General features: G+C 51.2%; 2 pseudogenes; one reads left to right on the forward strand and one right to left on the reverse strand.

The window, feature by feature from the left end:
* Positions 1-552: 552 nt before the first annotated feature.
* On the forward strand, positions 553-2,521 carry LOC147971689 (uncharacterized; annotated as a pseudogene).
* A 7,058-nt stretch (positions 2,522-9,579) lies between these two features.
* LOC147971690 (uncharacterized) lies at positions 9,580-12,936 on the reverse strand (annotated as a pseudogene).
* Positions 12,937-17,126: the final 4,190 nt, after the last annotated feature.

Below are 17,126 nucleotides of genomic sequence, written 5' to 3' on the forward strand. Positions count from 1 at the left end.
GAATCCATTCCCCAGTCCCCACTCGGTCGTTCGTTCCCCAACCTAACCTAGCGCCTGCTGCGGCGGCGGCGGCGAGCAGCGGCAAGCGGAGCCGCCGGCGGCCGGCGTCCGATGAGCGTCCAGGTGCTATTCTCCTTGTCCATGTCTTCTCTCTCTAGTTCTCTTGATCTCTTCCCCTAAGAAAGTAAGAAGGCCAGCCCCCAGCCAGTTCGGCAGTTCCTATAGCGTACAAAACTAGATTAAAACGAGTACTAGTACTAGTTTGCTGGCATTTAGTATCCGGATAAATAGCAAATCTGCAATCGTTCTTAAGGCCATCCAGTTCCTAATTTAGTATCCAGTATCTGGGCACTAGTTTGCTAGACTGCAGTTTTGCTATTTTAATGTAGTTTGCTGGAGCGACCAGCAAAGTAGGTTGCTTGCTTCTTCCTAGTATGGAACGACCAGGTTGCTAGATTGAAATTTTGATATTTTAATTTTTAACCTACCAATTTTCAGAGTGTATATTTTGGTAGATTACTAATCTATCTTTTTTCTAATCTTGTATCATAGATGAAGAAGAATGGTGTTAGCATTGTTGCATTGTGGGAAAGAGTTTCAAAGGCAGATAAAAGAACTTCCACATCTACACCAAATCCTCCTGATGTTGAAGTTGAGAGCAGTAGCATTCCTCCGGATGTTGAGAGCAATCTGCAACTGGCACTAGTGTAAGCACATGAACCGGATGATAGTCACATAGAACCTGAGAGTGGCTCCCCAGCCCCAATTATAGAAGATGGTGAAGCAAATGATGAAGTTCAACTTGAAGTAGATTTGGAAGCACTTGAGCTAGATCCCGGGAAACGGATCCCCATCTCTAGGTACAATGTCAATGACCAGGATAAAGTTAGAAGGAGATACATCGAGTTGGGGGCATGTCAACCAAAGAAACATAATTTTGAGTAAAGAGACATAAGTGGATTACAACGCCGCTTTTGTCCTTCTTGGTTTAAGGATTACAAGTGGCTTGAGCATAGTGTGGACAAAGAGGCTGCTTTCTGCTTTGTTTGCTATTTGTTCAAGGATAAAACAAAAAGCCCCGATGGAGATTCATTTGTTAAGGGTGGGTTTAGAAACTGGAACATGAAAGCAAGATTGACAAGGCATGTTGGTGATGTAAGTAGTGCTCACGTTGAAGCTCAAGAGAAGTATGATATGTTCACTACACCACAAACATCAATTCGGGAGTCTGTTGCTTCCAACACCTCACAATACAAGGCTTTGTATAAACAACGTTTGACATGGACACTCAAGTGTGTGAGATTTCTGTTGCGCCAAGGCTTGGAATTTAGAGGACATGATGAAAGTGAAGACTCACTAAATAAAGGAAATTTCCTTGAGCTTCTAAATTGGCTAGCAGGAAATTTTGAAGAGGTTGACAGGGTTATTCTCAAGAATGCTCCACGAAACTATAAGATGACTCGCCATGATATACAACAAGAGGTGATAAAATGTTGTGCACAAGAGACTACTAAACTAGTCATTGAAGAACTTGATGGTGGTCATTTTGCAATACTTGCAGATGAGTCTAGTGATGTGTATCAGAATGGACAGTTGGTTGTTTGCTTGCGTTATGTTGATAAGAAAGGAAGGGCGGTTGTAAGTTTTCTTGGTCTTGCTCATGTTGAAGATAGTACCTCTCAGACACTAAAAGCTGCAATTCAGAAAATGCTTATGGACTACAATTTGACCTTTGCAATGGTTCGTGTGCAAGGATATGATGGAGCTAGTAACACGAGAGGTAATGCTAATGGCCTAAAAAAAACTGATTATGGATGAGTCCCCTTCTGCCTACTATGTTCATTGTTTTGCCCATCAACTACAGTTAATAACTCTTGTTGTTGTTGCTAAGGAGAGTGGTGATTGTACCTGATTCTTTCAGCAGCTTGTACACTTGTTAAATGCTCTTGGCATGTCTTGTAAAAAGATGAGAATGCTTCGGATAGCTCAGGCTGAAGAACTCATTGATGCATTGGAATTGGAAGAAGTAGAAACATGGAGTGGGCTGAATTAGGAAATGGGTTTGGGAAGGCCATGTGATACACATTGGGGCTCTCACTTCAAAACTGTGAACCATGTCATCTCTATGTATGGTGCACTACAACGAGTCCTTCACAAGATTGGAGACGAGTACCATGGTGCGGAGGCACAAGCGACTCTATCCATAGATACAATATTTCGATCATTTGAGTTTGTTTTCATGGCACACTTGATGCAAGAAATATTTGGATACACCGATCAGTTGTGTAGAGCTTTGCAAAAGCAAGACGAAGATATTGTTCATGCTATTGAGCTTGTTGGTGACACAAAGTATTACTTGGAGGCTTTGAGGACCGATGCTGGATGGGATGATTTTCTCACAAAGGTCACATCTTTTTGTACAAAGCATAAGATCAAAGTTGTTGATATGGAGGCAGTGGCAGCGCCAGGGAATGAAGGCTGGGTATTCATCCAATTTTTTTGCTCTAAATGCAGTGTATGAACCAAACAACACAACACTAGCAATATATGAACAAAACAACACTAGCATAACAGCAATAGCAATATTCAATGTATTAGACCATAACGACATGAATACATAAGTACCTTTTGATTGGTAAAGTGATGATATCCTTCTTACAATATAACTTTGTGGTCGCCTTTTTGGAAGAGATTGATGACATCTTCATCCATCACTTGATTAAAAAATTCTCTCTCAACAAATGTAACCAAACAATTGTTCAAATATTCATCACCCATTTTGTTCCTTAGCTTATTCTTCACATGGCTCATTGAAGAGAAACACCCTTTCAACACTACAGTAGCTACTGGCAGAATCAATACCAACTTAAGAAGCTTGTAAACAATATGATATTGTTCATGCTTGTTTGTCTCAACAAGCATAACTGAAAGCGGACACAGATTTTTCAGGTTTTGAAACCTTTCATCTCTACGCACATTAATAACATACATGTTTAGTTGCCATGGAAGTCTTTCCAGTTCATCACTTGTAAAATCAGAAGCATAAAACTTTGTAGCAAGCCTAACCAACTTATGTTGGTCATAAGCAGCAAATAGATGAAGTGGACAGAATGCTGCTGTCGGCGTTCTGGGAACGGGGGTCCCCAGACTTGCCTGCCTGCGACGTGGCTCAAGCGGGGGCCCAGCGCGGCCCGTCTTCATCAGCTCAAGCTCAAGACCCTCGCGAGGGGCCAAGCCTCGCGGGGCGGATGACAGGAAGCTTCCTCAGAGGCAGACTCATCAGGCAGGCTCGCGAGGAGGCGGAGAGATCAAGGCAAGGGTACCTCGCGAGGAACCCGCGACGCAAGCCATGACGATCGAGACCAGGCGGGCGCTGGCCTACGCGGTGTCCTTGTTTCCCCTTTGGTGCAAAGGGGGCAAGCACAGGCCAAGGCATCAGGCAAAGGTTACCATTCCGGTGCAACAGACCAAGACCAGCCGGACGGCAGGACGGAGGTCACCGTGGAGCCCAAGACGGCGTCATCGCCAGTGATTTTGGCAGCCGAAGACCACCTTTGGTCAGGATAACTTGTACTAGATGTTCCCCTTCGAAATGGCCAATTGTTGGCGCCCTTCCGGCTCATTATTTGGGGAGAGGCCCAGGGCCTCTATAAATAGAGCTAGCCACCACAGAGTGAGAGGAGGAACACCCGGAGAGACCTAGTAGAACCATAGCACAGAGAGAGAGGCGACCGAACCCACCCTAGCAGTTCATCGCACCAGCTCAAGAACACCTCTCGCGAGGCTGTTCTTCCCTTGTACTGTCCATCATCAGCCCCAGAGGCAATCCACCACACCACACACTGGAGTAGGGTATTACACCACAACGATGGCCCGAACCAATATAAACATCATGTCTCTTGTGTTGTTCATCATTTTCATCTTAGTTCGCACGAGAGGATCGGACGTAGAACGGTAGGGGAGAGATCTCCGCGTGCACCCCAATGTTCGAACCTCAAGGGTCTGCCGAAACCCGACATTTGGCGCGCTAGGTAGGGGCGCGCCGGAATCTTCCTTCCGCTGTTCGCGTGTGATCTTCCGTCGTGTCCATGGCTGACGCTCGTCGGGCTCGCGCCGAGCGCCGGGCTGCTCATGCCGCTCGCGTCGCCCAAACGGCGCCTGTCGGCGGCCCCCTCGTCGTTCCCCGTCGCCCGCCGCCAACGCCGCCACCGGCCCGGCAGGGAACGAGCAGCAGGCCTCGTCCCAGCACCCCTCGGTGCGGCGGGATGGCCGCACTGCCACCACGTCGCTGGCTCTAGCTGGCTCATCGTCCCACGCCCGTCGCGCACCCATGGATGTGCACGCCTCACTGCTCTTGGCGCGGGAGCTCCTGCACTATCGCCCCGTCGACGACCTCTACGAGGACTGGCTCGCCCGCATCACTGAGCTCGTCAGTGCCGCAACGGGCTCCCCCTTGCGGTCTCTCTCGCTGCCTCACCCTCCGTCCCGTGCAGGGGGCGAGGATCAGGAGGCGCCTCCGCCGCCTCCTCCCCGAGAAGGTGCCTTGGCTCCAAGGCGCGCAGCCCCAGGGCGAGACCCTCCACGCCCGGCACCTGTGCAGCAAGAAGGGAGCTGCCAAGAGATCCCACGTCCCCGGGAAGGTGCTCGCGCGCTCCCAGCGCCGGCGCGCCAAGATCGCACCCCAGCGCCTCCACGACAAAACCCCGCGCTGCTCCCAGTGGCGGCGCGTGGTGACCCGCAAGAATGAGTCCAGCACCAGCAAAGGGCGCCGGTGGCCACGGCGGGCTGCCTCGCCTTCACCCCCGAGCTACGTGGCGTCGCATGGCCAGACAAGTTCAAGCCTGACCTCCCTCCATGCTACGATAGCACAGCGGACCCCGCAGAGTTCCTGCAGCTCTACAAGCTGGGCATCATAGCTGCCAACGGAGACGAGAAGGTCATGGCGAATTGGTTCCCCATGGCGCTCAAGGACGGCGCCCGCACCTGGCTCCTGAACCTGGTGCCCGACACGATCTCCTCCTGGAGCGAGATGCGCACCCGCTTCATCGCCAACTTCCAGGGCACTCGCGACCGGCCCCCGGTCGTGAGCGACCTGTGCCGCATCAAGCATCAGCCAGGAGAAACCCTGCAGAAGTACATCCAGCGCTTCAACTACGCTCGCCTCAAGATCCCCAAGGTGACTGAAGAAGCCATCATCTCAGCCTTCTCCGACGGCGTGCGCGACGTCAAGATGAAGGAAGAGATTGCAATCCATGAAGACCTATGCACATCCCTGGAGCTGTTCAACTTGGCGACCAAGTGCGCCAGGGCTAAGGAAGGGCGTCTCTCCCTCCTCGAGCTCCCGGCAGCCGACCCGGAAGGAAAGAAACTCAAGGCCAAGGACGTGAAGCGCAAGGGGGCTGCCGTGCTAGCAGCGGAACCGGACACCAAGCGAGGCAGGGATCAGCCTGAGTCATCCAAGGGCGGACGGTACTGTGTGTACCATGACCTCCACACCCACAACACCAATGAATGTCAAGAGCTCAGAGCCGTGCAAGATGGGCGAATCGGCCGACGCCAAGAGCGCAACGACATGGGCTATGGCCGAGGAGGAGGAAGAGGCAGTGGACGATGGGAAGACCGTGGCCTTCGCCAGGGATGGCGTGACCGCCCTCGTGAGGACCACTGGCAGGACCAGCCTCGCGAGGGAGGCTGGAGGGACCAGCCTCATGAGGACCGTCCCCACGGCAACGCAGGCCTCCCTCCTCTGCCGCCTCCACCAAGGAGGAACGAAGACCAACACCAAGACGACGGGGCTGGGGGCTTCCAAGAGCCGCGTGTAATTGCTTGCATATTGGGCGGCGCCCAGGCCCCAGTCTCACGGCGCATCTTCAAGCAGTTTGCTCGCGAGGTGAATGCAGTCCTTCCCAAGCTTGAGGCCACGCGCCCTCTCAGGTGGTCTTCGTGCGCGATCACATTCAGTTCCGCAGACCAGCTCAAGTGTGCGGCAACGGCCGGAGTCCTCCCGATGCTTTGCTCCCCAGTCATCAGCAACGTGCAAGTCACCAGGACCCTCATCGACGGTGGAGCAGGACTCAACGTCTTGTCCGTCGAGACATTCGACAATCTCCAAGTGCCATACGACCAGCTTCAGCCGACCAAGCCTTTCTCAGGAGTCACCGATGGTTCCACTGTTCCAATTGGGCAGGTTCGCCTTCTGGTCACCTTCGGGAAACGCAACAACTACCGCACCGAGCTCATCGACTTCGACGTCGCTCACATCCGACTGCCGTACAACACCATCCTCGGGTACCCAGCCCTAGCCAAGTTTATGGCAGTGACTCACCATGGTTACAATGTCCTCAAGATGCCAGGAAGCAGTGGAGTCATCACTGTACCCTATGAAGAAAGGGACGCAGTGTGCTCGCTCGAGCGTGCGTTCCAAGCACCAGCAATCGAAGACCCAGATCGCAGGAGCGGGAGGCCTCCCGAGGCGATCCTCAAGAAGAAGAAGACCTCACCTGGCCAGAGCCACAAGGAAGTAGGCACCTCCGAAGGTATCGCATCAGGATTCGTGCCCGATCAGGGAGCGCCGCCCCCTCGCACATAGGAAGGCGCGCCCGGCGCCCTCCTCAGGCAGGGCTCGGGGGCTCTCTCTTGGAGAGCCACCGACCTTGCCAAGTTCGCGGGGGAGGCACTCGGGCACCACTTGGAGGGGTGCTTTCAGGCACGCTTCCCTCAGAAAGGTACAAGTCAAAGGAGACCAAACCCTCAGGAGTTCATCGCAAGGAACACCCAAGAGCTACAAGAGTCCAGAGTCATGCGCGGCAGCCGCCGCTTACCTACCGTGGCCCCACATCCAGGCGAGGATGGAGGACTGCGCGTCTGCGTCGACGTACCAGGGCTCAACCGAGCTGCGTCCCAGGAGCGCTTATGGCCTTCGGCCGTAGGGCGCTGCGTGGGACCACCCCACAGCTACGTTCGCATGCCCTTCAACCTGCCGAGCGTGGTCGCCGCACATCAGCACCTGTTGAGGAGCATTCTGGAGGCTCAGGAGGTCAGGCATCGTGCGGTCCTGGCGGAGGTGGCGATGATCCCCGAAGACCTGCACGTGCCACCAGAGCCTCCCGAGGCCCCTGGGCCTGGGGGCTCATGAGGGCCGACGTCTTCACCGCGCATCGCTCACTTCCTCAGCATCACTTCGTCTTCAACAGCACCAGGTGACATCTTTCAGAGTTCTACTTTCAGCTGGGAGCACCCACAGGGCTGCACCATTCCCAGGCCGCGTGGGTCCGTCCCCGCGGCATGTATCCATTTTGTTTATGCTCTTCATTTACCTTGATTGGGGGCGCCCCTCGGGCCGCATCATCCCCACACCGCTCGGGCCCGAGCCAGCAGCAGTTGCTTTTCCAGCATTTACCCTAGGATGAAGTTGTTCTTTCACGCTTAATCTGATTCCCATAATTATCACCTACTGCTTGTCGTCGTGCAAAGCGCTTGCACGTTAAAAGGGGGGCGCCTGAGCATCGCGACTCATGGGCTCTTACTGGCTCTCCAGCCCTTACCCCCTGGCCTTGACCCACGGCATCGCGACCTGTCATACCAGCGGCGGCAAAGCTCGCTCGAGGGCCGGGACCTGAGGACGTAGAGCATTTGCATTCTAACAACCCTGTAGGAACGCACCAATTGATAAAGGCCCAGAGCCAGGCGCAACCCGCCTCGAGGTAGGGCCTCATGAGTCCCGCGCTGGCTCACGGGTGCCCAGATACACCTCTCCTAGCCCTACCATGCCGGCCACGTGTCAGGGCGGGGCTGTACACGCCCCGGGGGCTCCTCCCGGAGGGGAGCCCCCTCCCACGCACCAGTGGAAGCACCATGCTCCGCGCTGGCTGACGACACTGCCGAGGAGCGGCTATGCCCGTACACATACGAAAGCGCTATGCTCCGCGCTGGTGATAAACAACTGAGGGCGGCCCATGGCCGTACGAACCTCAGGGAGCCCAGAGCTCAGTGTCCGGCACCATCGCAACGCCTCCCCTCGGGAGTGCCGCGTGAGGGGGCTGGACACGGGGGCTACGCCCGGGCCTCGCTCGAGCACATGCCACCTAGCCAGGTCCCTTGGACCTGGTCGTCACGCGCCACTCCCCGAGCGGATCCAAGGTACGAAACCCGTTTGAGCGTCTAGGGGGACTCCTGAGCATCGCGACTTAGGAGCCTAACTTGCCACGTAGCCCCTCACTCCTTAGTCCCGTCCTTGGTTTCTGGTCGGGGCTAACATTGGGTGAGGTACGCGCGGGGCCGGGCCTTGCCGACGTAGAACGATCAATCCACTCCTCGCTCCCCCCTTCCCTACTTGTTGCTCGCGCGTCAAGGGGGACTCCTGAGCATCACGCTCAGGAGCCTAACTTGCCACGTAGCCCCTCACTCCTTAGTCCCGTCCTTGGTTTCCGGTCGGGGTTAACGTTGGGTGAGGTACGCGCGGGGCCGGGCCCTGCCGACGTAGAGCATAAGCAAATAGGAAAGGAAAATGCAAATTCCGGGAAATTCAAAGCAAATATTACAAGCCATAAGATTGTTCCACAACGCCAAACACAAGTTTTAATGCCTCCGCGAGGCATGATGCATGTGCAGGAATAAAACAGGATTAAAGTCGCGAAGGAATCACTCCCCAGTAACGCCGTCACCGGTGGTGGAGTCACGCTGGACGGCTTCGCCTCTCGAGGTCGCAAGGCCGGCGGCACCGCGCCTAGGCAGGACGCTGGGGGAGCGGAACTTCCCCAGCAAAACCTCGGCTTGGCCCCTCACGGCCTCAGCGGCGGCAGCGGCACGGTCGCCGCTCACGGGCTCTAGCAGTCTGTCAAAGTCGACGTCGGGGTCGCGCAGGTAGACATGGCTGAGGACACGCGTCAGCGCCGCAGAAGACAGGGCACGCGCCTCGGCCTCGACCATGGGGCCAAGGCCATCCGCGACGTCCTCAAGCACATCAACCAGGAAGGGGAGAAGCTTGGCGGAGCCGTCCTCCTCACCAGCCAACGGCTCCTCCAGGCCGCTCTCATACAGCGTCTTCAGTATGCCTCGAGCCTTCTTCTCCAGCTCCGTGAAGGCCGCCCGGTCCTCCGTCAGGACCTTTGCCTTGGCGTCCAGCTCGGTCCTCTCCACCTTCAGCGACCGCTCCAGCGTCTCCAGTCGGCTGTGGCGGACATCAAGCTTGGCGTCCCGGTCCTTGGCGGCGGCCTCCCTAGCCTTCATCTCCTTCTCCTTCTCCTGGCGGCTGCGCACCTCCTTGGCGAGCTCGTCGCGCAGGCCCTGCAGCTCGGCCTCAAGCGTCTTGCAGCGGCCCCGGGCATTTGCGACGTCGCCCAGGGCAGCATCACGAGCAGCCTTGGCTTGGTTGGCGGCCCGCCTCTCCTCGTCGGAGGACGACACGGCCTGGCTCAACACCGCTCGGACAGAGGCAGTAGAACTGGCCCAGCTAGAGGCCAACTCCAGGCGCCCGGCCACCAGACAGGGGTCCGCGCTCAGGAGATCCTCCCGCAATTGGCTCAGCTCGTTGGCAACCTGGTCCAGGACAGCGGCGGAGGGAGCAGAAGAGACAAGAACCTAAGGAGCAGGCGGAGAAGATGGCAGCGTGGCCACGGCCGCAGCATCGGGCCTAGTCGACTCCAGGTCCAGCGGGGCCACGGGGGCTGAATCCTTGCCGGGGTGCCCCAGTTGGACTTGCGAGGGCGATTGGGTCGGAGAGGCGCAGGCCTCGCCGTCCTCTCCCCCAACAGCCGAAGGCGTCGCCCCGGCAGACGGATTCGCCCCAAGCGGGGCCGCAGAAGCCTCCTTCAACCTCTTGGCAGCAGGTGTCAGCCTGGTAAAAGAGCGCAAACGTCAAGCCTCAGTGGTAGAAACCAAGCAGAGCACGAATCGAGCACTTACTGGACGTCGTCCTGGAATCAAGCAACTTCCGGCCAAACTTGAAGCCCGAGAGCCTGCAGCGGGGTCCAGCCTTGGGGGCCCGGAAGCAGAAGGCGCGTCAGGAGGGATGGAGCTGGCCTTGGACCCCCCAGGGACCAGAGCAGACCCTGGGGGAACCAGGCTCGAACTGCCCTTCCTCGTGACCGAGGAAGAGCCCTCCTTTCCTTGCCTGGCGCCGGCCTCGTCGTCGTCCGGCATGGAGCGGAGGGCCTGGGACCTACGCCGAGGGAAGGACTCCCCCCAATCCTCGCCAGTCTCCTCCGAGTCGGACGCTTCCTCCTCCGACTCTTCTTCCTCCTCTTCCCCGCTGGAGCTGCCGGAAGACAAGTTCACCATCGCCAAGACCGCCAGATCTTCGGGAGCTGCCGCGGGCACCAGCACCTCACCGTTGAAGGTGGGCATGGCGTTCACCACTAGCTCCCGGTCGTTACGAAGGAACAGGGGGAAGGAGGCGCCCACCGGGCTCGCCACGTCTCCCCCAACCAAGGAATGGAGGGCCGCAGTCAGATCCTCGTTGGTCAGGGCCTCGGAGCTCAGGCGCAGGGCGGCGTCTGCTCCTCCGAGCCCCCACAGTGCGAGTGAGTGCTCCTGGAGCGGAGCCACCCGGTGCTCCAAGAACTCCCCCTAGCAGAGAGAGAGAGAGGCGACCGAACCCACCCTAGCAGCTCATCGCACCAGATCAAGAACACCTCTCGCGAGGCTGTTCTTCCCTTGTACTGTCCATCATCAGCCCCAGAGGCAATCCACCACACCACACACTGGAGTAGGGTATTGCACCACAACGGTGGCCCGAACCAGTATAAACATCGTGTCTCTTGTGTTGTTCATCATTTTCATCTTAGTTCGCACGAGAGGATCGGACGTAGAACGGTAGGGGAGAGATCTCCGCGCGCACCCCAGTGTTCGAACCTCAAGGGTCTGCCGGAACCCAAAACCCGACAGCTGCCATGCAAGAAAGTAGCTCCGTGTTTACCTCATCAAATCTGCCATTCAGCTCACTGATTTGCCTATCAATGACACCCACAAACATATCAACCTTGAAGCGGTGGTAATTGATCACACCATTACATAAACCCCTTCTAGGCTGGCCAACGGGAAAGTAAGGACCCTCCATATCAACAACTTTCATCTTATGCTTTGTACAAAAATATGTGACCTTTGTGAGAAAATCATCCCATCCAGCATCGATCCTCAAAGCCTCCAAGTAATACTTTGTGTCACCAACAAGCTCAATAGCATGAACAATATCTTCGTCTTGCTTTTGCAAAGCTCTACACAACTCATCGGTGTATCCAAATATTTCTTGCATCAAGTGTGCCATGAAAACAAACTCAAATGATCGAAATATTGTCTCTATGGATAGAGCCGCTTGTGCCTCCGCACCATGGTACTCGTCTCCAATCTTGCGAAGGACTCGTTGTAGTGCACCATACATAGAGATGACATGGTTCACAGTTTTGAAGTGAGAGCCCCAACGTGTATCACATGGCCTTCCCAAACCCATTTCCTGATTCAGCCCACTCCATGTTTCTACTTCTTCCAGTTCCAATGCATCAATGAGTTCTTCAGCCTGAGCTATCCGAAGCATTCTCATCTTTTTACAAGACATGCCAAGAGCATTTAACAAGTGTGCAAGCTGCTGAAAGAACCAAGTACAATCACCACTCTCCTTAGCAACAGCAACAAGAGTTAATTGTAGTTGATGGGCAAAACAATGAACATAGTAGGCAGAAGGGGACTCATCCATAATCAGTTTTTTCAGGCCATTAGCATTACCTCTCATGTTACTAGCTCCATCATATCCTTGCGCATGAACCATTGCAAAGGTCAAATTGTAGTCCATAAGCATTTTCTAAATTGCGGCTTTTAGTGTCTGAGAGGTAGTATCTTTAACATGAGCAAGACTAAGAAAACTTACAACCGCCCTTCCTTTCTTATCAACATAACACAAGCAAAAAACCAACTGTTCATTCTGATACACATCACTAGACTCATCTGCAAGTATTGCAAAATGACCACCATCAAGTTCTTCAATGACTAGTTTAGTAGTCTCTTGTGCATAACATTTTATCACATCTTGTTGTCATGGTGAGTCATCTTGCAGTTTCGTGGAGCATTCTTGAGAACAACCCTGTCAACCTCTTCAAAATTTCCTGCTAGCCAATTTAGAAGCTAAAGGAAATTTCCTTTATTTAGTGAGTCATCACTTTCATCATGTCCTCTAAATGCCAAGCCTTGGCGCAACAGAAATCTCACACACTTGAGTGTCCATGTCAAACGTTGTTTATACAAAGCCTTGTATTGTGAGGTGTTGGAAGCAACAGACTCCCGAATTGATATTTGTGGTGTAGTGAACATATCATACTTCTCTTCAGCGTGAGCACTACTTACATCACCAACATGCCTTGTCAATCTTGCTTTCATGTTCCAGTTTCTAAACCCACCTTAACAAATGAATCTCCACCGGGGCTTTTTTGTTTTATCCTTGAACAAATAGCAAACAAAGCAGAAAGCAGCCTCTTTGTCCACACTATACTCAAGCCACTTGTAATCCTTAAACCAAGAAGGACAAAAGCGGCGTTGTAATCCACTTATGTCTCCGTACTCAAAATTATGTTTCTTTGGTTGACATGCCCCCAACTTGATGTATGTCCTTCTAACTTTATCCTAGTCATTGACATTGTACCTAGAGATGGGGATCCGTTTCCTAGGATCTGGCTCAAGTGCTTCCAAATCTACTTCAAATTGAACTTCATCATTTGCTTCACCATCTTCTATAATTGGGGCTAGGGAGCCACTCTCAGGTTCTGTGTGACTATCATCCGGTTCATGTGCTTGCACTAGTGCCAGTTGCAGATTGCTCTCAACATCAGGAGGAATGCTACTGCTCTCAACTTCAACATCAGGAGGATTTGGTGTAGATGTGGAAGTTCTTTTATTTGCCTTTGAAGCTCTTTCCCACAATGCAACAATGCTAACACCCTTCTTCTTCATCTATGATACAAGATCAGAAAATGATAGATTAGCAATCCACCAAAATATACACTCTGAAAATTGGTAGGTTAAAAATTAAAATATCAAAATTTCAATCTAGCAACTTGGTCGTTCCACCAAACTAGATGTACTAGTAGTAATGTGTACTAGGAAGATGCAAGCAACCTGCTCTGTTGATCGCTCCAGCAAACTACATTAAAATAGCAAAACTGCAGTCTAGCAAACTAGTGCCCAGATACTAAATTAGGAACTGGCTAGACTTAAGAACGATTGCAGATTTGCTATTTATCCGGATACTAAACGCCAGCAAACTAGTACTAGTACTCATTTTAATCTGTAGTTTTGTATGCTATAGGAACTGCCGAACTGGCTGGGGGCTGGCCTTCTTACTTTCTTAGGGGAAGAGATCAAGAGAACTAGAGAGAGAAGACATGGACAAGGAGAATAGGACCTGGACGCTCGTCGGACGCCGGCCGCCGGCGGCTCCGCTTGCCGCTGCTCGCCGCCGCCGCCACAGCAGGCGCTAGGTTAGGTTGGGGAACGAACGACCGAGTGGGGACTGGGGAATGGATTCGGGTCGAGGTCAAATGAATCAACGAAACGAGGTGCGCGGTGGTCAGCCGTGTTGGACTCGCTGTGTGGGCTACAGTACTGGTGGGCTGTAGGCTTGTGGGTCGCCGAATAATACATATAATAATTTTTTTGGGCCAAATCTTTGCTATTCACATGAATACACGTGAATACCCCTGGCGCCGCCACTGTATGGAGGGTCCTTACTTTCCGGTTGGCTGGCCTAGAAGGGGTTTATGTAATGGTGTGATCAATTACCACCACTTCAAGGTTGATATGTTTGTGGGTGTCATTGATAGGCAAATCAGTGAGCTGAATGGTAGATTTGATGAGGTAAACACAGAGCTACTTTCTTGCATGGCAGCATTCTGTCCACTTCATCTATTTGCTGCTTATGTCCAACATAAGTTGGTTAGGCTTGCTACAAAGTTTTATGCTTCTGATTTTACAAGTGATGAACTGGCAAGACTTCCATGGCAACTAAACATGTATGTTATTAATGTGCGTAGAGATGAAAGGTTTCAAAACCTGAAAAAACCATGTCAGCTTCAGTTATGCTTGTTGAGACAAACAAGCATGAACAATATCATATTGTTTACAAGCTTCTTAAGTTGGTATTGATTCTGCCAGTAGCTACTGCTAGTGTTGAAAGGGTCTTTCTCTTCAATGAGCCATGTGAAGAATAAGCTAAGGAACAAAATGGGTAATGAATATTTGAACAATTGTTTGGTTACATTTGTTGAGAGAGAATTTTTCAATCAAGTGAAGGATGAAGATGTCATCAATCTCTTCCAAAAAGGCGACCGCAAAGTTATATTGTAAGAAGGATATCATCACTTTATCAATCAAAAGGTACTTATGTATTCATGTCGTTATGGTCTGATACATTGAATATTGCTATTGCCGTTATGCTAGTGTTGTTTTGTTCATATATTGCTAGTGTTGTGTTGTTTGGTTCATACACTACATTTAGAGAAAAAAAAATTGGATGAATACCCAGCCTTCATTCCCTGGCGCCGCCACTGCCAAAGGCCAAAGGCTATTGCCGGATGAGGAACAACTACCAGAAAGGAACATAACAAAGAGAAGCGTGACAATACCCCCTAAGAAGACCAGACTCGTCCTCAAGACTGGAAATCAGGACAAAAAACTAGATGAATGTCAAGTCCTCCCAAGTAGCTTCTTCCACATGCAGATTTACCCATTTGACCAACCATCTGGCTACAGGAATATAGATGTCTTCTTGAGGTCTTGGGATTAACTTCCTTTATAGGATAGCTTCTGGTTGTAGTTTTATCTAGCCTTCATCATTCATCAATGGCATATGTTTAGTGGAAATGGCATGAGTGCCAATGCGTTGTTTGAGCTGGCTCACATGAAAGGTGTTGTGCATCTTGCATCCTTTAGGTAGAATTAATTGATATGCATGATTGCCCACCTTCTTGAGAATTCTGAAAGGGCCATAATGTTTGGAATGTAACTTCAAATGCCTATGAATACTGAGAGAAGTGTGCATGTATGCTTGGATCTTCAAATAGACCATGTCTTCCTTTTGGAATATTCTTTCTTTTCTCTTTTTCGGCAATGTGTTTCATCCTTTCTTCGGCTTTCTGCAAGTTTTGTTTAATCACATGGTGAGTCAGGTCCTTGTTGAGCAGCGAGTCAGGAGAGTCTTCACTTAAAAAGTCAGGTAAACCATACTCTGCAACCAGGGGGGGCATAAAGACTTTGAAAAGGGGTAATTTTCAAGGAAGTATGAAAGGTGATGTTTGTTAAGACTAAGAGTATATCGACCAGAGGGGTGATACGTCTCCAACGTATCTATAATTTTTAATTGTTCCATATTGTTATATTATCATTCTTGGATGTTTTACAATCATTTTATAGCAACTTTATATCATTTTTTGGGACTAACCTATTGACATAGTGCCTAGTGTCAGTTGTTGTTTTCTGCTTGTTTTTTACATCGCAGGAAATAAATATCAAACGGAGTCCAAACGCAGCGAAACTTTTTGTGGATTTTTTCTGGACCAGAAGACACCAGATGGGCCAAGAAAGTACCTGAGGGGTGCTCTGAGGGGAGCACAACCCACGAGGGCGTGCCTGGGGGGCCCAGGCGCACCCAGGTGGGTTGTGCCCACCTTAGTGGCCCCCTGCACCGTCTCTTTTCTCTATAAATACCCTAATATTCTAGAAACCCTAGGGGAGTCGACGAAAATCAATTCCAACCGCCACAAGTTCCAGAACCACCAGATCCAATCTAGACACCATCACAGAGGGGTTCATCATCCTCATTGGTGCCTCTCCGATGATGCGTGAGTAGTTCATTATAGACCTATGGGTCCGTAGTTAGTAGTGATGTCTACTACACAACCTTCTTCTTGTAGACATTGTTGGGCCTCCAAGTGCAGAGGTTTGTAGGACAGTAGCAAAATTCCCTCAAGTGGATGACCTAAATTTTATCAATCCGTGGGAGGCATAGGATGAAGATGGTCTCTCTCAAACAACCCTGCAACCAAATAAAAAAGAGTCCCTTGTGTCCCCAACACACCCAATACAATGGTAAATTGTATAGGTGCACTAGTTCGGCGAAGAGATGGTGATACAAGTGCAATATGGATAGTAGATAAAGGTTTTTGTAATCTGAAAATATAAAAACAGCAAGGTAGCAAGTGGTAAAAGTGAGCACAAACGGTATTGCAATGCTAGGAAACAAGGCCTAGGGTTCATACTTTCACTAGTGCAAGTTCTCTCAACAATAATAACATAATTGGATCATATAACTATCCCTCAACATGCAACAAAGAGTCACTCCAAAGTCACTAAAGCAGAGAACAAACGAAGAGATTATTGTAGGGTACGAAACCACCTCAAAGTTATCCTTTCTGATCGATCTATTCAAGAGTCCGTAGTAAAATAACATGAAGCTATTCTTTCCGTTCAATCTACCATAGAGTTCGTACTAGAATAACACCTTAAGACACAAATCAACAAAAACCCTAATGTCACCTAGATACTCCAATGTCACCTCAAGTATCCGTGGGTATGATTATACGATATGCATCACACAATCTCAGATTCATCTATTCAACCAACACAAAGAACTTCAAAAAGTGCCCCAAAGTTTCTACCAGAGAGTTAAGATGAAAACGTGTGCCAACCCCTATGCATAAATTCACGAGGTCATGGAACTCGCAAGTTGATCACCAAAACATACATCAAGTGGATCACATGATATCCCATTGTCACCACAGATAAGCACGTGCAAGACATACATCAAGTGTTCTCAAATCCTTAAAGACTCAATCCGATAAGATAACTTCAAAGGGAAAACTCAATTCATCACAAGAGAGTAGAGGGGGAGAAACATCATAAGATCCAACTATAATAGCAAAGCTCGTGATACATCAAGATCGTACCACCTCAAGAACACGAGAGAGAGAGAGAGATCAAACACATAGCTACTGGTACATACCCTCAGCCCCGAGGGAGAACTACTCCCTCCTCGTCATGGGGAGCACCGGGATGATGAAGATGGCCACCGGAGAGGGATTCCCCCTCCGGCAGGGTGCCGGAACGGGTCTAGATTGGTTTTCGGTGGCTACGGAGGCTTCTGGCGG

Source organism: Triticum urartu, chromosome 5A, assembly GCF_056163025.1.
Source record: "Triticum urartu cultivar PI428250 chromosome 5A, HENAU_Tu73, whole genome shotgun sequence".
Lineage (NCBI taxonomy): Eukaryota > Viridiplantae > Streptophyta > Magnoliopsida > Poales > Poaceae > Triticum > Triticum urartu.